Below are 27,975 nucleotides of genomic sequence, written 5' to 3' on the forward strand. Positions count from 1 at the left end.
AGTAAACCATGTCTCACCTGTAAACCATTTGCCAACTTTAAAGGACAAGGCAGAAGAGTCAGGAGACAGAAAGACCTTTGCAGGAGTCCGTGTGATGGGTCAAGGAAAGAATCCGATGTCTCTTGTCCTGGTTTCAATTATGCTTCAAATGAAACAGACAGCATGAGCCATCAACAGGATGAAGATGGAAGATGAGATACTGGACCTGAAAGATAAATAAAAAGGTAAGAAACAGTTGGCTAAAGAAGAACAGAGCATACAAGTGTGAGTAGCCTAGGGACTTACAATGTAGCTGCTTAGAGGCATTAAGGAAACTCTTGGTTCCTGATCATCAACTTGAATACAGTTTAATCACTGTGTTTGTGAGTTTTCTCTGTCATTTCAGCAACAGACGATTAAATTATTTATAGTCAGAAAAACAGTGTATGTGGGTGTGAGTGTGTTTTTCATGAGGAGGAGGATGGGTAGAATAAAATAGGGAGACAATTTAAAATTATTCTCTACTTTTTCTTTTGATTATAATACCACAGCTGTCCTCCAGCATTAACAATTCATCCCTTCATCTAAGGCACACATTTTAGAATTATTTGTATTGTAGTGAGCTAATTTATGTGCTTTTATAATTAAAGTAGTAATTATATAAATTATTTGGAAAGCATCTTTGCTCTAAAAATTAGTTATTCAAAAATGAAGTAAAAAATTCAAAAAGCGTGAAATTGGCCCCAAAACACACAAAAAGAGATTAACAGTGCTACATAGCTGTGGTCTTATCAACGAATCTTTGTGAAAAATAGTCAAAACATGCTTAAAAGAAAAAAAATAGAATTGTTGGGGGCAGTGTAAAGAAAGATTTGCCTACAAACAGAAATTCTCTAGTAGTTACATTGTTAGAGTGATAAAGGCATCCTTAGATTGATTCCATATGCTTTACCCTCTAACACAGACTAGCACATGGAGCCCCCAAAAAGGAAGAGCCTACAGGTTCTTGATGCAAAGTAGCAGGATGGATGGGCAACCATGGCCCACAGACCAAGAGAAAAGGATCCATAAGCAAAGGTAAAGATAAAAAGACAAATTACCCAACTAAAGTGTCAAAAAGAACAGTCTAATAAAAAAGGCAAGACAGCACAATAAAGATACAAAATGTTATAAGCAACCTAAACTAGATTTCTGAAAGGAATAAAGCAGTATATTCTATTCAGAACATTGTATATAGTTTAACACGAATGGCTCTTCATTATCATTGTGGTTGTTCCTGTTACTGCTGGGATACCTATAAACACAATATGTAAAAAAGGGAAATGTATAGAATAATTTTAAAATATGAAATAGATATTTAATTCAATAAAAATCAAGGACTAGCATTTCTGTAGAAAAGTGACATTGAGGCGTTTATCATAGTGATATCTATTTTTGATAGTCACTAACACCCAAAAGATAAAATACTATAAATTTTGTATCTATTAAAAAGAATGCCTATACTACTGCTATATTATTCTAGAAGGTCTAGTCCATCCATTGAGGAAAAAAATAGCATTACTATTCAAATTGGTAGGCCAAAGAGCCTACCAGAATATTCAGATGAGATCTACATATATGCCAAAAGTCATGGTCACTTAGAAATTTTAATAAATTCCATAAATTTTAATAAAGCAAGATGTTATTTCTTTTTAGTTTGTTTTTGCTATGCTTCTGTTTTGGATCTAAAGTAACACAGACAGGGATTTCTCATATTAAGACAAACTTTTACTCCATGTATTAGGTTCTACCTTAGTCTTATAGAACTGATATTCTGAAATGCTGTTCAATTCTCTTTACTAGTACTTAGTATCTCTTGCACATTGATTTATAAGAATTGTTCTTCACTAGCTTTTACTGTAGCTATCTTTTGTTTTAGCATAGTTTATGGCTCAAAATAGCCCTATGTTGTGCTATACAAATTCTAAATAGTTTGTGTATTGTGTAATACTCTTTTCTAAAAGTTTGCATGAAATAATAAGCAAAACCATGTAACTCTGGAGTTTCATTAATGGATAATGTCTTTAAAACTGTCTTTAATTCCTTCCATCCTTATTTAGAATTTTCTAGGTCATACCATTTACCTATATTCTATTTCATAAATTGTTTGCAATATATTGCAGATATTTTGGAAAATATATAAAAGCAAAAATAAACTTTTTACAAATGCACTCTAAGTGCACAAACAACAAAAAGCCACTGTGAACATTTGGTGTATATAATATCCACTGTGCCTCATCCTCTGCGTGCACAACATCCCTTTGTCTTAGTAATTTATCTTTCTTACTTTCCATTTCACCCTTTCCCCCAGCTGGCTTTCTGAACAACTTTTATGGTGTTGATCTCACTTTGCAGAGAGAGAGTCTATCAATTATACCAGTTTTCTTCTGAGAATTGAAATGGGTCATTTTAAACTTTTTGTTCTATGTCTTTTTGATACTGATCCCCCCCCCCATTTCTATAGCACTTTAATACAACACCTTTCAAAGTCTGTGTTTTCCCATTTTCAACAAGGTAAAATAAATGTGGGTCAAGCACTGCCAAAAGAGGTACATGACTTCAACTCTGACTTCTTTCTGTCCAAACAAGTAATATAGCCTTGCTATATTTACAAGATATTTTGTCTTGTGAAAGCAGAGTAATTTACAAAAATCAGCTACCTGATTTTGCAGAATGACCAAATGACCGAACCACTGCTTTGTTAACAGCTAACTTCTCTTATCTATTATCTATCTATTCTATTTATCTTTGGAATTCATAAAATGTTGTCTTTGGGAAAATGACATATTTTCACTAGATTTCCTGAATGTTTTAATCCAGATAGTCCCCCCTTTCACAGTTTTGCTAAGCCAAAGACTTGCTTTCTTAAGAGGTCAATAATGAGGCTTTGGCAGAGCACTGGGGATGGTGTTGAGGATAAGTTTCATTCCCTTTTATTTATCACAGGCTACAAAAAGATGAGGATACATCTGTGGCCCTCATAATGGCTATTTAGACTTTAGCAACAGACTCTTATTTTAATTATTTTTCTTTAGCATATGCAAAACTGTATTTCCACATGGTCAAGTCTTTTTCACCAGAGAACTTCATGAGGCTTAAAGTTCAAAGTTGCCTGGTTACACATTCCCTTGTGTATACTACTGTCTCCTGTGTGTGTCTTTTCCTCAGATACCTGAAGAGGAAAGGTAGCTTGATGAGAACATAAAAAGACGTCTAGATATCTTAGTCCAATCTTTACTGTTATTTCTATATAAATCCCTTTCACATGACTTGCATTTCCAAAGATTTTTATATACATTCAGGCAAAGATAAATGTCCAAAGATGATTATTAAACATTGTTATGCAAAACTAAGCAAGAAGATTTTTTGATCAAATAACCATTTTAACCTATTTGTTAAAATTTGCAAAAGAATGCTATGTGGTAATTAACACTGATTTTTATTTTTTGACTTATGTTTCAGGTGTTACTTAGTTACTCAGAGGCAAAAATGAGGCAAACTGTTGTTCACATTTTTTCTAATAGGTGTGCATGGGTGATAGAATTAAAATGGCTTCATTCCTAGGTTCAAAAGGCATATGCCATTTATTGTCATAGACATACAGATAAATAATACCACAAATTGCCCCATTTTTCCCCATTCTTCACCCTCAAGAAAGTATGGTAAAAGTATCTTTTTATATTAAATACATACAATCAAATCTTGATTACAGGGGTGCCTGTGTGGCTCAGTTAGTTGAGCATCTGAATTCAGCTCAAGTCATTATTTGATGGTTCCTGAGCTCAAGCCCTACACTGGGCTTTCTGCTGTCAGTGCAAGCCCTTTTCAGTTCCTCTGTCCCCTATCTCTCTGCCCCTCCCCTCCTTCCCTCTCTCTTTTTCTCTTTCAAAAATTTAAATTTTGATTACATATATTGAAACCGCAATATTCTGAATTCACTGCATTGAGTAAATGTATTACTAAAATTAATTCTACCTGTTTCTTTTAGTTCTGAATATGGTCACTAGGAAATTTAAAGTGCATATGTCTTCAACCTGTGGCTCACAGTATATTTTTATTGGATATCTCTGTCCCAGATATGTGTATGATAGAGTAGATATATATAGATTTAGGCATGAATATACATGCAGATATATGCAATATATATTTAAGTACATTTGTCACTATTTTTATTTTCCATGGCATATTGTAACCACCTCTGACTTAGACTTCAATGGAACTAACACCATTCTCCTCATTCTGAGCTTGGATTTGTGAGGTTTCTTAGGTTCCCCAGATACCTTGACTTCCATTCCAGGCCTTACTGCACAACATGAAATCTTAACTTCTGATACCAGCTTTGGTGTTCTCTTTTACAGGTTTCTAAATTGTGAGGAAAACTGAATCTGCGAGAGACTCAGAATCCTAACTCACGAGTAAGAGTTAAATCTTAGAATACACAAAAATTTACTTTCAAAGAAAATGCTTTTTAATAATAGTATATATCACTATTTTATAGACAAAATTCCTGGGTACCTAGATGAAACATTTCCTCTCCAATAATTAAAATTATATAATAAATGTGAAATATGTTTTCTTCATAATACCTGGGCTCTCTTTCATAAAAATGCTTTACTTATTACCTTATAAATATTCTCTCTGTATCACAGAGGCCTTAGTTTAAGGAATGCAACTTCTCTTAGCAATATTAAGATATTGACTCTGGAATCAGTCAGGGAATGAAAAATGAAGTTATGCATATTTAATCTACTCAGTGAGGATTTGGGGTTGCCTCTGAGAATAAGAGAGAAAATTAATAACTCCCCACCCTCCTTCACAAGGATATTTATGAGAACAAAATTATATCAAAACATATGGGAAAGCATTTAGGAAGTATAGCAGGATATAAAATGTAGGGCATTTTATGATTGTTTTTATGGGTGATAATTATTTAAACTTTAGAAGAAACATTCATTTGACTTTTGTGAGTTTAACACTTCTTTTAAGCCCTAAGGGCCAATTCCCTTTTTTCTTCAAATAAAAAAAATCTATTTCACATCGATAAGAGAATATATACTTTCCTATTTTAACATTTCAAAAATTCTACTTTATGTAGAACAGTGTTTAGCCTTGACCACCTTTTCTAAACAGTCTGTGCCAAGGGGACTCTTACATGCTATTCCTCCCAGCAAAATAAATAATGTATAGAATACAGTTTCTCTTAGAGTTGTAGAAGGGCAGATGAAACAGAAAGAGAAAAAGAGGAGTTTTCTTTTCATTTTCCTTATTGCCAGGGTATATATTATCCTTTAAAACATTAGTTTTATATTATTGCTATTTAGTATATACCCAAAGTCTTTAAAACAATTCTTATTTTTCAAACTAAGCTGCACACAGAAGAAAGAAAAAAAGAAAAGAAAAAAACAGGAGGAAGAAAGGAAGGAAGGAAGGAGATGGGAAGGAGGGGTAGGGAGGAAAGAGAATTCAATCAAGGAGAGAGGGAGGGGAAATAAAAGGGGGACAGAAGGGAGAAAGGGAGGGAGGGGAAATTGGGCCCTGGACTGAAGGAGTGCCTAGCAAGGACTAAACTTTTAACTGCATTTTCAGCTATAAAATTGACTAATATTGAAAGAGTTTCTAGTTTCTAATTTTGAGACTAAAACTCAGTTGGGGGAGACATTCTCACTTTGTTCAGGGACTGAGTGGAGTGGGCCTTTCAAGGCACGGGGACTTCTAACAAGACCTACTCATCTTTGCCCTTGTGGCAGCTACGTATAGTGAGGTAACCAAGACAAATACTTCCGACTATAAGACTACCATTATTTCTAATAACCAAATTTTATAGTTGGGCATAGTACTGTGCTGAGAATGTACGTTTCCTCATAAATTGTCACATGGGTAAAAGCCACTGTTTCTTTTGTGCTATGTTGCTCCGTGTGAGATGTAAGGATTTAAAGCAGCTCAGAAAGGTATAATGATCTCAGACTAGAGGTATCATACCTCTCTGACAGAATCAACTTTCAATGACTGTGGTCACCTACCCTCTGTATTGCATTTCTTCTACGTGCAGTGACTTCAGTAAGATCTTGAGATTTTAGTTGGGTTATGGTGTTTTCGTTTTTGTTGTTTGTTGTCACCAAACCATGACATCAGTGCCCAGTTGAATGACAATAGCACCAAGGTCCTCTGTAGCAGAGGCTGACCAAAAAGGCCAGAGAAGGCCTAAAGGACCAGTTCTGCAGCATATACAACCTGGTCATTAATTTGCCTTCACAAAAAATGTGCAAAAGAAAACTGAAAACACTGTTAGCACTTCTCTGTCAAACTTTTGAGTTCCCACCCTGTTCAGTAACAAGCATACCTAGACTGGCCAATGAACAATAGCTCATTTACTTCAAATGAGTCTCATTTTATTTCAGCTTCAGTATTAATTCTAGCCAGGACCATCTCTTCATGACTGTTAAATAGTCCTTTTTGATGACTTTGGTCTACACGTTTTTCAGATTTAAGTTCTCCCCTCCAACTGACCACCCAACCACCCCTTCAGAGGTTCTGGAGGTTCTATTTTGAATGGTGGCTCTGTGAGTAAGGACTTTTGGCGTTTTCACTGTAATAGTAAAAAGGGATAGTAGGCTGGGACTGAATATTACCTGCAAATGTCAGCTTGTCTCTGTAGTGGGGAGCACACTGTTCCTCAGTGAGGATTTTTGTGCAGCTGACTTATTTAGCCATTGAACATAAAGTTCTGGTACCTGACACTGGAATCTGTCATATTATGACTTATGGAAGGCCCAACAACTGGAACTAAGTGGGATAGAAACATCCCAGCAATGTCTACTATTTTTTGCACAATCCAGCCTGTTTTATTTGCTACAGAATAGCTTGAGCTTGTTTATGTGCTTAAGAACAACTGGGTATCTTTGCTGCTAAACTGAAAAAGGGGGTTGGGGTAAATATTCCCAGAGCAAGATACACTTTGTTCAGGTACTTATTATTTCTGTACTTGCTTAACTTTTGCCATTCGGCTTCTCTCCAGACCTATCCCTTGCTTCCCTTAAACACACACACAAACACACACACACCTATAATGGCAGGAACCTATTTTATTCATGGCTGTATTTCTACACTTAGAAAATTTCCTGACATATACTGAAGAGTCAATAAATATTTGTTGCATGTATTCATCCATGCATGAATTTTCATTTATACAAGCCAAAAAATTCAGTGAGAAAGGGTCTAATTGATTAACATTGCTGGCCTTCATGCCCAAAGTGCAGCCTATGGACCAGCAGCAGTCACATCACTTGCTAAGTTGTTAAAAATGTGTCCTCTTGTGTCCCGCCTCAGATTTTAGAAAATTGAAACTATATTTCATCAAGTTGCCAAGGTGTGTCCTATTGCACATGACAGTTTGAGATGCCCAGTGTTTTGTTAAGGAATCATACATACTGCCATACCCTCACCTGCATCTAAGGCAGGAATCATTAATTAAGGTAACCTTTTCCACTGAATCTCAATCAAGACTCAAAACCCTTTTCACTGTCCAACTCCACCTAGCTTTGACTGATCAATTAAAGTTGACATATGGAGATTTATAAATTTGTAAATGTTTATTTAATAAAGTTAGTTTCTTCCTTCTTATCCTTTAAATTTGAGGAATTACTAAATAATGGCAGTTGAAAAACTTAGAGGCAACTATCAATTAATGAAGGAGCATTTATGTAATGCTAAATAAATGATTAGCTTTCAATTAAGCCTTTCAGAAGAAAAAACTTAGTAGGCAATTTCTTAATGAATTTACAATTTTATACATAAGCTAAAATGGAAAAATAAACATAACTGCAAAGATTAGAAACAAAATAACTAATTCTGTAATACTGATCAGTTTAATAAGTATAGAAGTTAATATTTTTAAGTCTTAAAATATAAATGGCATCTTAGGAATTATTTAATGTAAATATCCATAGGACCTTACCAAAAATTATACTCTAATTTTTTAAAGTTTATTTTTGAAAGAGAGAGAGAGCATGAGTGAGGGAACTGCAGAGAGAAAGGGAGACTGAGGATCAAAGGCGGGCTCTGTGCTCACAGCGTAGGCTCAAACTCATGAATCATGAGACCATGACCTGAAGTTGGACACTTAACCAACTGAGCTATTCAGGTGCCCCAATACTCTACTTTAAAAATAATAAAACTGAGCTCAAATATAAAATACTTATCCAAGAAGCTAAGAGATAAAATGGTGATTTGGACAACGTGTGACTTGTCTCCAAAGGTCAATGAAAGTATTCAAATAAATAGAAAGGTAAGAGTGGCACCATCCAAGGAAGAGGGGACACCTCATGTGCAAGCTGCTCATCATCCCTTCTTTCAGGTCACTGTGTTCATGCCATCACATTCCTCTCCTCCGTTTTGTCCTTGACACTTATCCCAGGAAAAAAGAGGTGAAACTGTGGCCAAAGTTAGTTCAATTCGATCCTCTTATCTGCACATTTGAAGCCATCTGAATCTTGAGGCAGGGCTCAGGCAGTGAGGCTGTTGCAATTGAGTTGTCTGTTGGCAGCCCCTGATGAAGTTTCATGAATTCATGTTTCTGAAATCTCCAGATGGGTCTGAGCACAGAGCAATATTCTAGCTTGTCCTTTGATGACAGTGAGACACTCAGTGTACTTTCAATAGCATACTTCATTTTTCTTCAGTAAACTAGATAAGGTTTTTACTGCTCACAAATGAAGAAATCTATTGATAAGGAAACTAATAAAGACAGAGGGACTTGGGGTGCCTGGGTGGCGCAGTTGGTTAAGCGTCCGACTTCAGCCAGGTCACGATCTCGCGGTCCGTGAGTTCGAGCCCCGCGTCAGGCTCTGGGCTGATGGCTCAGAGCCTGGAGCCTGTTTCCGATTCTGTGTCTCCCTCTCTCTCTGCCCCTCGCCGGTTCATGCTCTGTCTCTCTCTGTCCCAAAAATAAATAAACGTTGAAAAAAAAATTTTTTTTAAAAGACAGAGGGACTTAAGCAAAAGACTCCAGGTGAAATATCGGAAAATTTGTAATTAACTGTTAGAGAGAAACGGGGTAAAATATAGCAAGAATCATATATATATTTTTGTGTGGGATAGCATTATGTGGGATGTATTAGACAACCAGATATTCAAGGAATCAACAACATATTGCACTGAGAATGAAGACCGGGGTAATGGGTCAATATGGCAATAGGTCAATTTTTTTTTTTAATTTTTTAAATGTTTACTTATTTTCGAGAGAGGGAGAGAGAGAGAATGAGTGGGGGAGGAACAGAGAGAGAGGGAGACACAGAATCCAAAGCAGGCTCCAGGCTCTGAGCAGTCAGCACAGAGCCTGACATGGGGCTCAAACACACAGACCTGAGCCGAAGTTGGAAGCTTAGCCAACTGAGCCACCCAGGCACCCCAGCAATAGGTCAATTTAAAGACAAATAATGCCAATTGTGATAGACTACACCACTCCTCTTTTCCATTTGGCTCTTATTCCTTTAAGACAAGAACTGTGATATATTTCTGGTATATGGCCACCAGTCAAAGATTATATATGTCTGCTTACCTGCAGCTAGGTATGACCATGTGCCTGAGGTCCAGCCAATGGGACTTAAGCAAAAGTGTTTGTGAAATTTCTGAATCATACCATGAAAGCAAAGAGGCAAGCTTTCCAGTGAAGAGAGAAAAGAGGCTTGGTGAAGGGAGCAGCAAGATTTTAGGCCACAATATGGAATCCATGGGTTTAGGATGTCACAGCTGCACTGACAAATATTCATTGCAAGCCCAGGCTACTTATATTTGGACTACACTGTGAGAGAACACTGAAATTCTATCTTGTTCAGGCACTGCTGTTTTGGCTTTTGTTATGAAACTTAATTATTATTCTTCCTATTACATGGAATGGAGGTTATTCGCAGCAACATTAAAAGTGAGACAGTGACAAGCACAGACTTGAAATTCTCGCCTCAAGGTATGGAATAAAAACACAAGGATTTTAAGCACCAAGGTTTAATGCTTAAACTTGTATAGAACATTTTACTTAATGTTAAACTCAGCAACTGACTTCACACAATTGGGGACATACAACAACAGTTAAATACATAATCTTTTAAGGTCTTTTTGTGAACTAAGATATTAACAGTGAAAGATCAGGATCTTAACAATTAAAGTGATATCTCTGAGAATTCAGAAATTATGAATAATCTTAAACCCTTAAAACTTACAGAAAAATTCTCCTCACTAAATCTCCTTTATCTGAGAAAGCTTTCCTTTTAAAAAAACACACTAGAAACTAGAAAAAGAATAACTTCTTTATATACTCTCATTTTTTTCTTGCTTAAAAAGTGACTTTGAACTCAACATGCACAAGTAGTAAAATTCAGAGAATAGCCAAGGGAAATATTACACCCTAAAGTTTCTCAAATAAATTAAAAAAAAACTTTAAAACTTCTGGAATCATTTGTGGGAATGGAAAGAGAATGGGCATGACAAAATATGTAATAATGTTGTCATGTATAGCTCAATATATTGACAAGAGCACACCTTACTAGAGAAGCTGAATTCAACATTATATAGACTACTTAGTATACCCAACTGCTATAATAACTGATAATTCTGATTTGGATGTATAATAGTCTTTGTAAACTTAACAAATTCAAAACAAAATTATTGATTTCCACACATATTCCTTTACCATAAATTCCTTCCCTAAACTCCCCCATTTCAGTATTAGGTAACAGTTTTCATTAAGTTGCCAGTGCATAAAACCATGAAATCATCATTTATTTCTGTGCTTCCCTTATATTCACATTATTCATATTCAATCCTTCATCAAATCCACTGGATCTTCAAAATATATTCAGAGTCTCACCACATACTACAACTTCCACTTTGACTTCCCTAATCCAAGACACCTTCATTTCTTACCCAGAAGATCACATTCTCTGAACAGCCCTATGATCTCTATAGACGGTAAATCAGACTCTCTCACTCACTTTGGATTTGGTCCAAAGTGGATTTGGTCACAGAGAGGCATTAGCATGAGACTGGAACGTAATAGAAAAGACAGGTGATGAAAACCAGAGCTTTCTTTGGTTGGAAGTTAAGAGCATTCATTTGAAACTTTTTATTTGCTAGCACGAATACCTGATGTTATTAATTTTCCTCTTAACACTGCTTTATCCACAGCCGACACATATATATATTATATATACAACATGTAATTGTATATACATATTATATATGTATATATACATATATACACATATTATATATAGATATATATAACACATATATTATAAATATTTTATAAACAATATATATTAATTATATAAATATAAAATATATATTATATATAAATATATAACATAAGATACATATAAATATATGTTATTTTATATATATTATATTTATCTATAATCTATATTATTTATGAATATAAAACAAATATAAGATACAAATATATAATATATTTTTATATATATTTTATTTATATATAATATATATTATTTTTCAGTTTTAATTCAAATCAAAATATTTTAACATTTCACTGACATCCTATTGGACCCAAGAGAGTTCAAGAAAACTACCATTCATGTATTTAAATGAATTGGTAGAAAAACATTCCATATATTTACTCCCATTTTTTACCATTTTCATAGGTCTTCATTTCTTTATACAGATCCAAGTTTCTCTTTTATCACATTCTTTGCCTCAATAATGTCCTTTATCATTTCTTGCAGTGCAGGTCTGCTGGAAGTAAATTCCCTAAACTTTTGTTTAAAAGTTCCTTATTCATTTTTAAAGGTATTTTTCCTGTATATAAAAGTGTGTGTTGACAGGGTTTTTGTTTGTTTGTTTTGCTTTTTTTTCCTCCAGTGCTTTAAAGATACTACACCATTGTTTAATGACTTTCAGGGCTTCTGACAAGAAGTGTGTGTGTTATCATCATTATTGTCCCTCTAGAGATAATGTATTTTTCTCTGGCCTCCATCAGGAATTTCCTTTACTTTCCATTCACAGCAATTTAAATACAATGTGTCTACATATATTTTGTTTGATATATATCATGCTGGCAGTGAGCTGAGATTGGTGGATACATGGTTTGAGGTCTTTTGTTACTTGCTGGAAATTCTTGGCAATTATCTCCTAATTATTTTGCTTCTCCTCTGTTCTTGTCTGATATTCCAACTGCACATATGTTTAACCATTTCATGTTGCCCTACAACTCTTAAATGTTGTTTCCCCCCACCACGCCCCCCCACACACACACATGCACTTTGTGTGTGTGATGTAGTTTATGTAATTTCTATGGATCTATCTTTACATTGCTAATTCTTTCCTCAGCTTTGTTGAGTTTACCGAGGGATCCAATGAGGAATTCTTTGCCTCTGATACCATCAAAAAATTATTTCTGGCCTTTCCTTCTCTTTCTTATATTTTCCATCATTTGCTGAAATTCCCAATCTTTTCAAGCATGTTATGCACAGTTACCACTACTTTTCTGACCATTGTAATCATAAAAAAAGTCCCAATGTGAAGGTCCCAACATGAGACATTTGAGTTTGTATATTTTGGCTGTTTAGTTTATTACTTGTAGTATCTTTTTCTTGCTATTGTGTGTATCCCATAATTTTTGAATGAATGCTGGACATCACGTGTAGCAGCTGAGCTACTCTAATCAGGGGATGAGTTGGGTCTGAATTTTGTTTTTTCTATAGTTAACCAAATTTGTACCACAATATTCAAATTTGTCTAATGATACCTTGTTCTTAGGATGAAAACTGAGATGTTGGAGGGTTTCCTCCAGCTAACCTCTCAGCTTTTGGTCCTCCCTCTGGGCCTGACACTCAGAGAAGATCACTCTCTATATTCTTGACATATACCTCCTTCATTAAGAAAAGTGCTATTGGTTATCACTTGGTGTTTGCTTATGTGCAGGAAGAGGGCAGGAGATGATCTCTATTACCCTGGACCAGATTCAGCCTAAAGTAAGTCATGTGCTCCTGGGACTCAGGTATGGGATTCTGTCATTATTCCTGCTTTTTTTCTGTGGCAGACAAATTCTGCCTCATGTCTATGCAGATCTTGCATGGCAGAGAGGTACATGCTCGTGGCTAGAAGTAGAAGGTTCTAATGCCATTAAACCCAGGACTGGTTTCCGGATATCTTATAGGAATGCAATGTGTTTGTTTTTCACTTTTTATCCTATCCTTTCCTCAGAAACAAATAGGCTATCCCTATCCCCTGCTGGTTGGAAGGATCTGCAATTCTTCCTTCATAGCTTAAAGAATTTTCTCTGTTCAAAAGAAATGCACAAGGGGCAGGAATTTCTGGCTTCTCTGTAGTGGTATCTGATGCCTACCTTTCTTACACTAGTGACAAATGCTCTCTCTCCCTGTTCTCTATCCATAAAAAATTGCCTGAGATTCAGTGAGAGTCCTTATTGTGTCTATAGTTGCATGAGTTCTTCAGTAATTCATAAACTAACTTCATTTTTTTCTCACTTTTTTTGGCAGCCATTTTTTCTTCCAGTTTTGTCCCTATCTTCATTTCTTCCACCTTTTCATCAGTTCTTAAATATTAGACTACTACTTGTTCTATTAATTCTGTTGGGTTCAAAAAAGTTGTTATTATATAATTTATGGATGTTATTTATCATTATTAGGTAGGAGGGATATACTTTCTTAACTCATCAAATCCTAGGCACAAGAAGAAATCTTAAGCGTGTGTGTGTGTGTGTTTTGAGAGAATGCACACAATCCACATGCATCCCCATGAGCAGGGTAGGGGAAAGGGAGAGGGAGAGAGAATCTTAAGCAGGCTCCATGCCCAGAGCTAAGCCCAATGTAGGGCTCAATCTCAGGATCATGAGATTATGACCTGAGCTGAAATCAAGAGTCAAATGTTTACACAACTGGGCTATCCAGGCACCCCGAGAAATCTTAAGTTTTAAAATGGATTATGCTAGGGACACCTGGGTGGCTCAGTAGGTTAAGCGTTGGACTTTGGGTCAGATCATGATCTCATGGTTTATGAGTCTGAGCCTCACATCGGGCTCTCTGCTGTGAGCACAGAGCCTGCTTTGGATCCTCTGTCTCCCTCTCTGTCTGCTCCTCCCTCACTCATACTCACTCTTGCTCTCCCAAAAATAAACAAACAGTAAAAATTGGATTATGCTAGATGATTTGTATAGTCTGTAGAGGAATCTTGTTGAAAACTAGAGACCAAATATAAGGTTCTTGTAGTGGTTCAGGAGAAAAGGAATGATTGTGTTGCTAGGCTGATAGTAGTGTAAATGATGTAAGATAATCTGATTGTGGATATATTTGCAAGGAAGTGTTGTCAGGGTTCACTGATGTGTTAGATGTAGTATATTAAAGACTAGAGTTAAAAATAACTTCATAATTTCTGACCAAAAATATTTAAATAATAAAGTTGTCATTTGTAAAAAAATGAGACAGAATAAAAAAACATCATGTTTTGGAGGTGGAGTTTAGCAAATAAAATTTAGTTCTAGATAAATTAAGATGTCAAATTTCTGAGTGGTGATGTTGAATAGACAGTCTACTACATGAATCATCTTCAAAGACAGATTATTTGAAAATCGCAGCATGTTTAAAATCCACTGCATTTTGTTAAAAAAAAAACCCGATGTATTCAATGTCAATACAAATAACATTTATAGAGCACCTATTATGTAGAGGGCATAACAGTGAATATGACAGGGTTCCTGTCATCAAGGAGCTTATTCTCATCCTCTAGTGGGAAAAAACATACACATACAGAAGGAACTGAAAAGGAAATAATCAGCTTCTTCTCTTATCATTTTTCATTAAGTGCCAATGAAATATATGGCTTCTGATTTCAGCTACAGTTTTAATCAAATACGAGTCAAAGGGTGTAGAGATTATGATAATTTATTACTACATGAATAAGTAAAGAAATTGTGGCAGTAAAGTATTAAAACTGGAAGGGTAAGAATTGAAGACTAATGATTGGAATTGAAATCATCATTTTTATTGATGAAAAAATACAAAGTCATTTGAGGATGGATGGCTGAATTGGAAAAGAAAAAGTATTTCTTAGAAATGACAAAAAATAAGTGGCCATATGTATGACTGTATGATTTAACATTAGAATCACCAAGAAAAAGACAGCAACAGGTTTAGACATGGGTAAAATATTAAATGAAGTAGGGGGGAAAAAGCTAGTTTGTTAGACAATAAACCAGGAAGAGTCAAGGTAGTATAGGCAATAGTATAGGCAACCGAGGTATACGCACACACGCACACACACATTTACTTATATGTAAACATGGATTACTTCATTGCATGCATATAAGTGTATATTTACAGAAATATATAAATATATTTACATATTAAAACAAATATAAGAAATAAATTAGATATATACACCTTTTTTCTATGAGTAATGGTCTGGAATAAGCAAAGAGAAGCCATTTTTTTCTCCCTCAAATATAATGGATATGAGAGAAAAGAGAGCAAATGCCCAATTTCATAATTCTCGATATTCCACAGGGAAACTTGCCAAGATCATGTTTTCTGCTCCATGTCCGTATTAGTTAAAATAAGACATAAAACGCATAATCAAATATGTAAAAATAATCCATCTCCTGGGGGAAAATATCCCCACAGTCAAAATAGTCAAATAGTACCTATTAGAATGACCAAAATCCAGAACACTGACAACATCAACTACTGAACAGGGATGTGGAGAAATAGGAATTCTCACTCGGTGGTGGGAATACAAAACAGTCTGGTATAGTCTTAAACTAAACATACTCTTACCATATGACCCAACAATTGCACTCCTTGGTGCTTACCCAAAGGAGTTGAAAACCTAATTCCACACAAAACCTACAACTTAAGTTTATACTAGCTTTATTCATAATTGCCCAAACTTGGAAACAACTTTTGGTACATGAATGAATAAATTGTAGTACATCCAAACAATTGAATATTTATCTAGCACTAAAAGAAATGTGCTATAAAGCCATTAAAAGACAAAGAGAAAACTTAAATGTATATTACTAAGTCAAAAAAAGCCAATCTGAAAAATTTCATATGGTATGATTCCAGCTATATGACATTCTGAAAAAAACAAAACTACAGGACAGAGAAAACAGATAATTGGTTGCTAAAGGTTAAGGGGGAGGGAGGGATAGATAGGAAAAGCACAGAGAATTTTTAAGGCAGGGAAACTACTCTTTATAATACTAAAAGTATATACATACCATAATACATTAGTCTAAACCCTCAGAATTGCAACACCAAGAGTGAACCTTAATGTAAACTATGGACTTTGGGGGATTATTGTGTGTCAATATAGGTTCATCAGTTTTGACAAATGTACTACTCTGGTAGGGATATGGATAACAGGGAGGCTATGCATGAGTTGGGGCAGAGAGTATATGGAAAACTCTGTCCCTTCCACATAATTTTGCTGTGAAGACAAAACTTCCCTAAGAATTAAAAGTGATTTCATAGGCATTAATGAAGGCACTTTTTGAGATAGCACTGGGTGTCATATCATATGTAAGAAATGAATCACTGGGTTCTATTCCTGAAATCAAGACTATACTGTATATTAAATAACTTGAATTTAAATTTAAAAAAAGAAAGGAAAGAAAGCTGAATTAATATAAATAACCCCCCACATTACTAGGTAAAATAAGGAAATACAGTTCTTTAACAAATAATATATAAATCTAGGATAAAATAAACAATTATATCGGCTTTATAAGAAGGAAATAAAAACTGCTAGTACAAAAGGACAAGAAGTGACTTTTTGTGTTGAATATTATGGGCCAGAAACTCTTCAAAGAAATTCATATATATTAACTCACTCAACCCACACACAAAAACTTATAAGTGTATTTATATTATTTCTTGATTATTTAAATCAGGTAACTGAGGCCCATAAAATTTAAGCAATTTTCCTAATGCCATACACCTCAAAATCATTAAATTCCAGATCCAAAGCAAAGCATTATAGCTCTTGAGTTATTAATACTCTCTATATACTACTATTCATAATGCTAGCACATGAATCTTCCTGAGGATAGTATTATAATTCTAGATTATTGTATATAAACAAATAGAATAGTGTGAAAGCAAAGGACCAAATTTATCTCTTTGTCTAAATTAAGTGATTCATTTTCCCCCTAATATTTAACCTAATGACAATGAGGAACAAAGTATGAAGCATTTCCCAAACCTAACACATAATTAAAAATTTCTCAGTATGTATTTAGGATTACTGTTCAAATTTTTGTTTGCATTGAAAACACTTATGTTGTAGTTGAGGTAGTTACACATATACTAACTTTTCTCCCATGAAAAAGCATTATACTAAAATTTTCAGTGAAATAAATCTAATAGTTAATATTTCAGTGCATTTATATAGATTAATTTAAACTCCACTATATGGTATTTATATAGATTAATTTAAACTCCACTATATAGTATAAATGATATTATCCATCAACACCTGAGACTAAAAGTATCAACAGACTCAAATTACAAATACTTCTTTTTGCCCAAGAGAACCATGCTTTTTTTTTTTAATTTGTAGAAACTGACAACAGATCCATTTAGCTTTAAGAATTAATAGGAAATATTAGGGCACCGTGGTGACTCAGTCAGTTAAGTGTCTGACTCTTGATCTCAGCTCAGGTCTTCTTTTTTTTAATGTTTATTTATTTTGAGAGAGAGAAAGTAAGAGAGAGAGAGAAACTGTGCAAGACAGTGTGAGCAGGGGACGGGCAGAGAGAGAGGAAGACAGAATATCAAGTTGTCAGTACAGAACCCAACACAGGGCTGGATTTCAGGAACCCCGAGAACATGATCTGAGCTGAAATCCAGCGGGATGCTGAACCTACTGAGCCACCAAGGGGCCCCTAGGTTGGGTCTTGATCTCAGGATTGTGAGTTCAAGCCCTGTGTTGGGCTCCATGCTGGGCATAGAGTCTACTTTAAAAAAAAAAGTTAGCAGGGAATATTAAATGTGCTATTTGACATAGATGAGGAAAGATGGAATATCCAACACACTACATGTACTGTAGTGTGGCAATATACTACATGTATTGTAGCTTAGGGAAAAAAAAAAGAATATATTCTAAGTGGCTTAAGAAAGCATTTTATGGCACCAAAGAAATTATTTTTCTTTGTGAATATATGAATATTCTTAAGTCTTTGGAAGGCCATATTAAGTAATTCAGAAACCAAGAAGCTAAAAATGATGATCATAATAAATACCACAAATACTGAGCAGCTACTCTTTGTCAGACACTATCTATACTTTTTATTTAAATTATCAGTCCCCACAATCACCCTAGGACCAGTTATTATTATTTCTCCCTCTTTACACATTAATTAACCTAGCCAAGAGAGGTTTTGACTAATATTGAAATTGCCAAACACTACAGTTTGTAATTGGCAGTCAGGATTTAAACCAATTCAGTCTGGCTTCAGAAATACAACAACAAAAAAATGAGATAACATGTTCAGATTGTCATGCGTTTATTTTAAAAACCTTATATTTTTCAGTGACATCAAATAAGGAAAGATTATCATATAATGTTGAAGCTACAGCGTGACACGTGCTTTCTGAGGACAATTTGGCACTAAAATTTAAATTTAAAATATGCTTGCCCCTTGATTCAGCCTTTGCTCTCCCAGGTGTCTATCTCATTAACCCCCTGCTAGAATTCTTTTTTTCTTTTTCGCACGACACATGAAAGAAATGTAACTGCAGTTGTGGGGAAACTATTAGGTTTCTAACTGGGCTTATATAAAATAAAATTAAAGAAATATAAAATAAGGGCCGAAATTAAATGTAAGTGTTGTGTAGTCTATCCTTTTGAGGACTGAAAATGGAATCCTGGAGGGGTTAAATATCTATTTTTAATCATATAGCCAATCCTACAGAGATACGAACAGAATATCATATTCTGTTGGCTATTCTAGTAATAGAGCTCTCTATCCCACAGACATTTTGCTATTTGCATTATTCTGTTATTTGTGTTATTCTGCAGGCATTATTCATTTTATTCTGGAGATGTTTTGCTATTCATGGAATATAATCATGCAATTTGTACCACAGTTTAAGAAATCCTTGGTTCTCTCAAAATTCTGGCCCCTCAAAAGACATATATGTCAGTCTGTTGTAATGAACACGAAGAGATTAAGATCTTGCCTCAGGCTCTAAACAGATTATATGTGAATTTATTGTTTTAGAATTATTTACAGAAACATTAAATATCCCTTATAACTCCTGCTAATGTGTATTAAACCTCAAAATAAACTATGTCATAGTCTAGTGATAGCAAAATCTGCAAAAGAGGGTTTTTTTTTTACTATTTAAGAACATATTATAATTATTGTTAAAATGTTCAAAAAGTATCCACGTTGAGGGATTCCAAAGGTAAGGCTCACCCACCAGCTCCCTGACCAGTACTGTGACACACCTCAGACAGCACTATTCAATTTTGCAAGGTATCCTCCTAGAAACTCTATGTACCACATACTTACATTGTTTGCATTTTGATTTTACATAAATGAAATTATGTTTTGGAAATCCTTCTCCATTTGAAAAAATATACCTATCATTTTCCTTTTAAGTACAGCAGCATATTGTCTAAAATTTTCCCTAATAATGGACATTACTCTGTTCCAATTTTTTTCTATTATATAAAATGTCGCAATGGATGTCCTTGAACACATAATTTTGTAGTCTGGTGCCAGTATTTATGATAAATAGAAAAAATGTAATTGGCAGATCAAATGGTATGCATTTTTATTTGTTCGTCGAATCATCCAAAAGAGCTATTCCAGTTTAAACTTCCAATAGTTGTGCATGGAATGAGTGCTTCCCCATAATCATGCCAATTATCAATTATACACATTTTTAAATTTGGCTCATCTTAATCATATTCCACAAGTATTTTCATTTGAATTATATAGATTATTTAATATATTTAATATCTTTAATGTGCTCATTTACATTATGGGTCATTTGTTTTACCTTATGTTAACCAGCTTATTTCCATAGTTAATAACAGTCCAGAACCTTTCGCACTTTCTTGCTATGAGGCTAATTCCTTAATTATTGCGTTGAAAGATTTATACCATTATGTTCTAAACCATAAACTGTGATACATATTGCAAATAAATGTTTCCAGTTTTCTTATTTTTCAGAATGTCCATATTGTCTTTGCCACCTAAAAACTGATTTAATTTCAGAGCCAAGTCCCTCAATCTTTCCCTCTATGATTTCTTGATGGCTTTGTCTTTTTGCTTATCGTGGCCAAGAAATATTATTCAGATAGGTATAACTATATTTATATCTTTACCTACAAATGTACGTATATGTCTATAGATTTATATGTGTTTGTGTGTGTGTGCACTCTTCTGTCAAGATCTTTCATTCACTTGAGACATTTTTGTGTGTAGGAGAAAACAAAAACTTTACTTTTTCCCAAATCGATGGTCATTTCTATATCATTTCAGATACTACAGAGTAACTATCTGTAATATATATAAATCATCATATGTACATGGAATTTCTACTCAGTTTACTTCTTGGCTTATTTTATGGTGTGAACTGGAAGCACTACATTATAACAAAGCTTCCACCCAAAAAGCTTCCTACTGGCTTTAATTTTGGGAGGTCAGAGTATAGACTATATTATCACAACTATTCTTGGCCAAGATTATAGATTCTCTGGAAGTAAATTTTCTGCTAAAACTTAGAAGGCATCCAGTTGTTTTGCTTTGTTATTTCCACTGGAAAATAAACACAGATTAAAATATCTCATTATAATGTTTAAACCTGAATTCTCATCATGTAAAAGACCCTATTCTTGGTCTTTTCCCCCTCTCTGCTTGAGCCCACTAGAACCATAGGCTTGAATGAGAAGGTGACACAAAACTCAGACAAAACCACAAAATGTGCAAAACCATCATTTGGTCTTTGTCTCTTTGTTTGCACCCATTACACTTCTAAAGGTTCTTACTTCTCTAGGAATTCTAACAAAAGGTTGTAAGATGGGGTGTCTGGGTGGCTCAGTTGGTTTAGTGTCTAATTCTCAATTTTGGTGCGGGTCATGATCTGACCCTTCATGAGTTCACGTCCCTCATGGGGCTCTGTGCTGATGGTGAGAAGCCTGTTTGGGATTCTCATTCTCCCCTCTCTCTCTGCCCCTACCCTACTCTCTTTCTCTCTCAAAATAAATAAACTTAAAAATAATCCAAAAGGCTGTAAGAGAGAATCCTATCCATTCTTTCTTCTTTTTTTAATCCATTTCCTTTTCCAAAGTTTATATAGAAGTTTAAGGTGTATAACATAACAACTGGATATATCCCCCACTTGAAAAGATAGTTTCCCTTTGCAGAACTGTATTCCTTTCCATTTTTCTGTACTTGGCTAATTCTCTGATATTCTTTCTTCTACTCAAAGCCCCAGGACGTAGCTACCACATCTCAACATTTTGTTTGATTAGATAACCTCATCAAGAGCTATGGCTCAAGCGTCATTTACTCTGACTTTAAATCATAGCATTTTGCCAAAGCATGACTATAGCCTTTATTTTCTTAGCATGCATTACTTTTTCTTTCACTGTCTCATAGTTAACTGGATACTCGCTGTGTTGTCGATGCTTTAAAAATTAATAGTTTATAAAATAACACTGTAAATACAAACACCCTCATTATTTTACTAGAACAGGAGGGTAAACAAGCATACGTTACTACCCAACATTGCTATGGATGCATGGAAATAATTATTTCATTTAGAAAGATAACAGGTCACATCTTTATTGGATAACAAAATCACGTAGTTTTATATAGGATGAATCTGAGACCTTGAGATATTAACCAGCAAATCCTAAATCATATAGTGATCATGGCAAAACTGGCCTAATACCAGGTCTTTGTAACTTTAAGGCTCACACTATGTTTTCTGCCTTACATTTTCAAATTCATTTCATATGAGTAGGTAGTTAGAAATCTGAGAATTGATATTTTCTGTTCAGTCCAATGACAAAAGTAAAACCCAAAATAAACCCTAGATCCCCAAATAATATGTAGAAAACATACAATGCTGTTTATAATAAAATAAACTATTCCCATACCAAGAAGTCAGGTCTCTGAGGTGGCTATATTTTCAGAAGAGAAAATTTTTGATTCTTGATTGAACAGAACTACTCATCAACTTTATTGCCCACATCCACTCCAACACTAAAACCACTTCACATTAAATCAGTTTATAAAAAGACTAAATACCACAAAGAAAAATAAAAATTACACTTCTGCAAAGGAATGGGAAAAAATAAAGGTACAGCTGCATTTGAGAAGCATTTTGAAGTTGCTTTTCAAAAAACAGATTAGCCACAGAATTGTGCAATCTGCAGCATAAAATCTTTGGTATCACACATCTTACTTTTTTTTTTTTCCTTTGCAATCCACATTGGATTACACCCTGTCACAGTGTTCTTTTGAAAGATTTAAAAAGGACTTGTATAACAGGGGGAAAAAAGGTTTTAATTACTATCTCTCACATGAGAGACTGCTACTCTGTTCAAACACATAATTTTGGGTCAAAATGCATAATATAGCTTGTTTTAGTTCTATTCCTATAAATAGTATTATTCCAATATTTCACAGAATTATCCATGGATAAAATTTCCTCCTTTTTAAATTAGAGTCAGCTACCACAGTGGTAAAGGGCAAGAGAGAAAAAGAGACAGAAAGAAGCAAGACCAAGAGATCATTTACTATTTTCAAATGCAAGTGTTGTAAGTCCTCTAAATGGAAAAATCACAATTATTCCTATAATTGTGCTATAATCTCCTCAAAGTCCATATTAACTGGCTTACTTATAGCTTTAATGTCATAAGCAATTGAGAAACAAACTTAAAATATGTTATTTGGATTTTTTCTTTATTAACTAAAAATCAGAATGCAAATCAAAATAGAAACATTATTATATATTTTAGCAAAAATGTGAACAAGTTAGTAGTTAAAAGGTGTGTTAGTAAATGTTGCTATAAGCATTCCCTACCATCAAACTTCTACTCATTGAAGGCATTTTCAATGAATTAAGTAATAAACTCAATACTAAAAATATCTGGCTTTTCAGCCCAATGATTTTCAGGCATTAAAGCATTGTAGCTGAAACTGTACTATCTAGATCTGGTTGTATAAGGCTCAGGAAATATTCATAGCTTTATAGAAATCCAGTGCACTTCTTCAAACACCACCAGCATGGTTCACATGTCAATCAACTGGAGTCAGAGATAAAGAGGGAATTTATAAAGGTCCCACTGAGCCCTGCTGGCAGCCATAAACACATCACCAAAAAGAGCATTAGGAACCATTCTGTTTCCAGCAATTAACTGGACCCAAAGCCCTGTCAGGAGTTCCGTTAGCATGGTCCTTCTCTGTGACTATTCTTTACTATTCAAAACTTGTTCAAATAGTGTGAAAAACTGAATACATCCCTCTGTTGCAACTGCTACATATGATAAACTCAGGATCTAGAGCTACAATGATGCATCTCAATGCATCCAGGGGCTATCACCAAATGGAAAGTGTGACAGCAAGCGCTGGCTTTCTGTGGAGAATTTGAACTAGCAGATTTTTTCCCCCACAGGTTGAAACACAGAAACTTTACAAAATCCTCAAACCAGCAACCAACCAGCCATCCATCTGGCAACATTTAATAGAGCTGAATTCATTCTCTTATTAACACAAAGGACACTGGCTCAAAGCTTTAACCTTAAATAGTCATATGGTTGAGTACACACTTTTTTTATTTTTTAAAACTAAGTGACAATGTAAGGGAGCGGGGCAGGCATTATTTATGTACTTCATAATTGGCAGAGCATCTAGTGATACCTCTGGGTAGTGTGAATTAGTAGACGGCCATCCTCATGTTCTTTGGCTGCTGTAGTAAGAGAACTCAAAAAATAAAAATATATGCAATCTGTCTTCCAAATTAAGACATTATAATTCTAAGCTCTACTTTTATTATGAGTTTTTATGAACTGTTAAGGCTTGTTTTTACTCATTGGCATTTCAGAATACAAACTCTGATAATAATCCTGCAGAAAACCATGGAAAATGAACTTACAAATCATTAACTTATCAAGAGAGTACAGTTACATAGTTGTTAAACTATATAAAAATTGAGTTTTCTATACGTCAAAGTCTGTAAGTAAACACTATGGAAAAAATCCCATTCATATAAGATTCTTATGAAAAGAGACTCCTCTGAGGCACAGTATAAAGAAAAGACCTAAAACTCAGAAAAGAACAGGTATTATTTGGTTAAACCAGCCCTCTGCTACACAAAAGGTAACCCTATAGGAATTTGATGACTGTTGTACAGTGAAGACAAATAATGCCACAACAAACCACACACTTGTTCGGTTCTCCTGTCTGCCTCCCAGCTGTACTGTGCTGTTACTTGTTATTTGTGATTTCTCAAGTTGGTGGTGGATTTCTCAAGTTGGTGGGTTTATATAGTTGTTAAACTATATAAAAATTGAGTTTTCTATACGTCAAAGTCTGTAAGTAAACACTATGGAAAAAATCCCATTCATATAAGATTCTTATGAAAAGAGACTCCTCTGAGGCACAGTATAAAGAAAAGACCTAAAACTCAGAAAAGAACAGGTATTATTTGGTTAAACCAGCCCTCTGCTACACAAAAGGTAACCCTATAGGAATTTGATGACTGTTGTACAGTGAAGACAAATAATGCCACAACAAACCACACACTTGTTCGGTTCTCCTGTCTGCCTCCCAGCTGTACTGTGCTGTTACTTGTTATTTGTGATTTCTCAAGTTGGTGGTGGAGTGTGGTTTTTGCTCTTCTGATTAAGGATAAGCCTTAGGCAAGGTATTCTCCCTAGGTGCCAACGAGTGCGACATGTCTATTCTCCTGCCCTGCCTCTATCTATAGCTATGCATTCAACAATTATTCCTGCCCCTTTTCCATTTCCTGTTCTCTTCTTCCAGCTCCCATATGTGTTTCCTAATACATTCCAGCAGTTCCTGTGGTCCACTTCTTTCCCACCTGCCCAGATGGACGTGAATTAATTAAGCACATTTGCACTCCATCTCCTTACCCACTTTTAAAACTTTATGTATAGTAAGAGTTTTGTGTCCTAAAAAAGGGGGAGAGAGATAGAAAAGTGGTGATTGTTGCCTTTCCTACAATAGATTAAAACTTTTGTTTCTTGGGGAGGACAAACCTCCACCCTTCAAGGTTCTTCTGGCTGGTCAGAGAATCAAATTGATGTGACACAGATTTCCAGGAGGAAATAAAATTATGTACATACAGGGAATTGACATAAACCTGAGAGATTCCAGAGCAAAATGAGGTATATATGTCGTTCTGAACTAAGGAGAAGGGGGTAGAGGCTTAAGGCTACAAAGGGAAGGAAGACAATTCACAGGGAGAATGGAAAAGAGTAAATGTTCAGTAAATAAATGTTTGCTGAACCATGCAGAAACAATGGGACAGGGGCGCCTGGGTGGCGCAGTCGGTTAGGCATCCGACTTCAGCCAGGTCACGATCTCGCGGTCCGTGAGTTCGAGCCCCGCGTCGGGCTCTGGGCTGATGGCTCAGAGCCTGGAGCCTGTTTCCGATTCTGTGTCTCCCTCTCTCTGCCCCTCCCCCGTTCATGCTCTGTCTTTCTCTGTCCCAAAAATAAATAAACATTGAAAAAAAAAAAAAAAAATTTAAAAAAAAAAAAAAAAAAAAAAGAAACAATGGGACATAGAGAGGACTTTGATCAAATAGGCCTTGCTAGGTTCCTCCCTAACATCCCTAGTTCATATTATATTATAGCTATTTATAATAATATCTTGCTTCCTGGAAAAAGTCTTCTACCTAAATTCTTGTAGGCAGGGAGAAGGTCAAAGGTTCTTCTTGAGCCTTCTGTTTCTTAAAAATAATCAGTCTAAAATAATCCACCTGCCAAACAGATATATTTTGCAGTGGTAAATTTTGCTCTCCTACATGCTCTATAGAAAATATAAGAGAGAAAGATCCAGGTGAAGTTTCTTGTCCCTCCTGCATAGCTGCTATTTTCCTCTCCAGCTATGTTCATAACGAACACTTCTTAAGACTCTACTACAATCTTTTACAAATAATGCTGCAATTAATAGCCTTGTACTTACACAATATTAGATGGATGGATAGACAGAAAGATAGACATAAAATTTGCTAGTATAAACTTTACATTCTATAAGGGATAGATCTTTTTATAGAAATTTGATTGTAGGAAGAAGTAAATGTTCACATAAGAAAATTAAAATTAATCACAAAACAATTATTTCCTAATATATAAATAATAACTGAAACATATCGACCTAACTTTACACCAAGGTTAACCTACCAAGGTGTGCAGCATTTACACCGATATATACATAATGCATTCACTAGCTCCCTTCTTAACAATGAAAATATATTTGTGTGGGGAATAGCCAGGAAGATTATAAAGTAGATGAGTCATAGGGGAACGCTTATTAAGTTATTTAAATATGTTATTAAGTTTTAATAATTAAAACTTTCTGGTAGTCAGATTGAAAGTGAATTTTATGAAGGAAAAAAAAAGAATTTCAGAAATAGAGAGCCAGAAAATCATCCAAATGCAGACTGTGATAATGTTAAAGTTTTAAAATAGGTAAATGTTACATTATTCAGTAAGTGGTGTTGCTTCAAGGGTCTAACCATTAACAAAAATGGTTGCTGCACATCTTGCAAAAACATAATTTCAAAATGGATGAAATGCTTAGATGGAAAATAAAAAAAAGAGAACTAATTGCTTAATGATGCCTTTATGGGTATTTTTTAAGTTATATTTTTATTTCCCAAATTTTCTATGAAAACGTAAGTTACTATCAAATGATTTATTTGGAGAGTGCACACATGTGCATGAGAGCAGGGGAGGGGTAGACAGAGAGAGAGACAGAGAGAGAGAATTCCAAGCAGGCTTTGTACCATCAGTGTGACATGGGGCTCAAATCCATGAACCATGAAATCATGACCTGAGCTGAAATCAAGAGGCGTACACTTAACCAACTGAGCCACCCAGGTGCTCCTGTCAAAATGATTTTTTTAAAAATGTAATTATAGCTTTTTGCTTTCAGCTCGGAGGAAGTAAAGGTGCAACTATCTTTGGTCATCTGAATCTGGGTTCATGAGACACCAGCCACCTCTACCAGGCTGCCTACGTTTGACTCCAATGAGATCAAAGTCGAATAACCTAAGGTACACTGGTGGGGAAGTTGGTGCCTCGTCTGCCCTGGCAAGGAAGATGGTACCCTTGGCTCTGTCTCCAAATAAGGCTGGTGATGACATCACTAAGGCAACCAGTGATTGGAAGGGTCAGTGAAACTGACCACAGAACAGATAGGCCCAGGTTAAAGTGGTACTTTCTGCCTCTGTCCTGCTGATCAAAGCACTCAACGAACTGCGAAGAGGCAAAAAGAAACAGAAAAACATTAAGCACAGTGGAAATACCACATTAGATGAGACTGTCAAAACTGGCCTTGATTTTTAGCCATTTTTAGCCAGAGGACTCTCTGGAACCATTAAAGAGACCCTGGGGACTGCCAAATCTGTGGGCTGACATGTTGATCATTGCCACTCTCATGACATCACTGATGACATCAATAGTGGTACAATGGAATGTCCAGCTAGTTAAGAACTACAAAGTAAAATACTTCAGTAAAGGATTTGACAACCAAAACAAAATTTAATACTCATAAACTTCATAAATATAGGAATAATGGAAAATTTTTGTGTTGATTCTGTTGGAGCGGTACTTAAGAATAATCAAGTTGTCCACAAAGATAAGGTAAATTAAATGTAGTGAGATATTTAATGTGTAATCATTTTAAATACTATAAAACTCCATACAAATGTTAGTCAT

At 35.0% G+C, this 27,975-nt stretch overlaps 1 pseudogene; it reads left to right on the forward strand.

Moving 5' to 3' along the window:
• Positions 1–9,909: 9,909 nt before the first annotated feature.
• LOC125162953 (60S ribosomal protein L12-like) lies at positions 9,910–27,747 on the forward strand (annotated as a pseudogene).
• The last annotated feature ends 228 nt before the right edge of the window (positions 27,748–27,975 follow it).

Source organism: Prionailurus viverrinus, chromosome A3 (assembly GCF_022837055.1).
Source record: "Prionailurus viverrinus isolate Anna chromosome A3, UM_Priviv_1.0, whole genome shotgun sequence".
Lineage (NCBI taxonomy): Eukaryota > Metazoa > Chordata > Mammalia > Carnivora > Felidae > Prionailurus > Prionailurus viverrinus.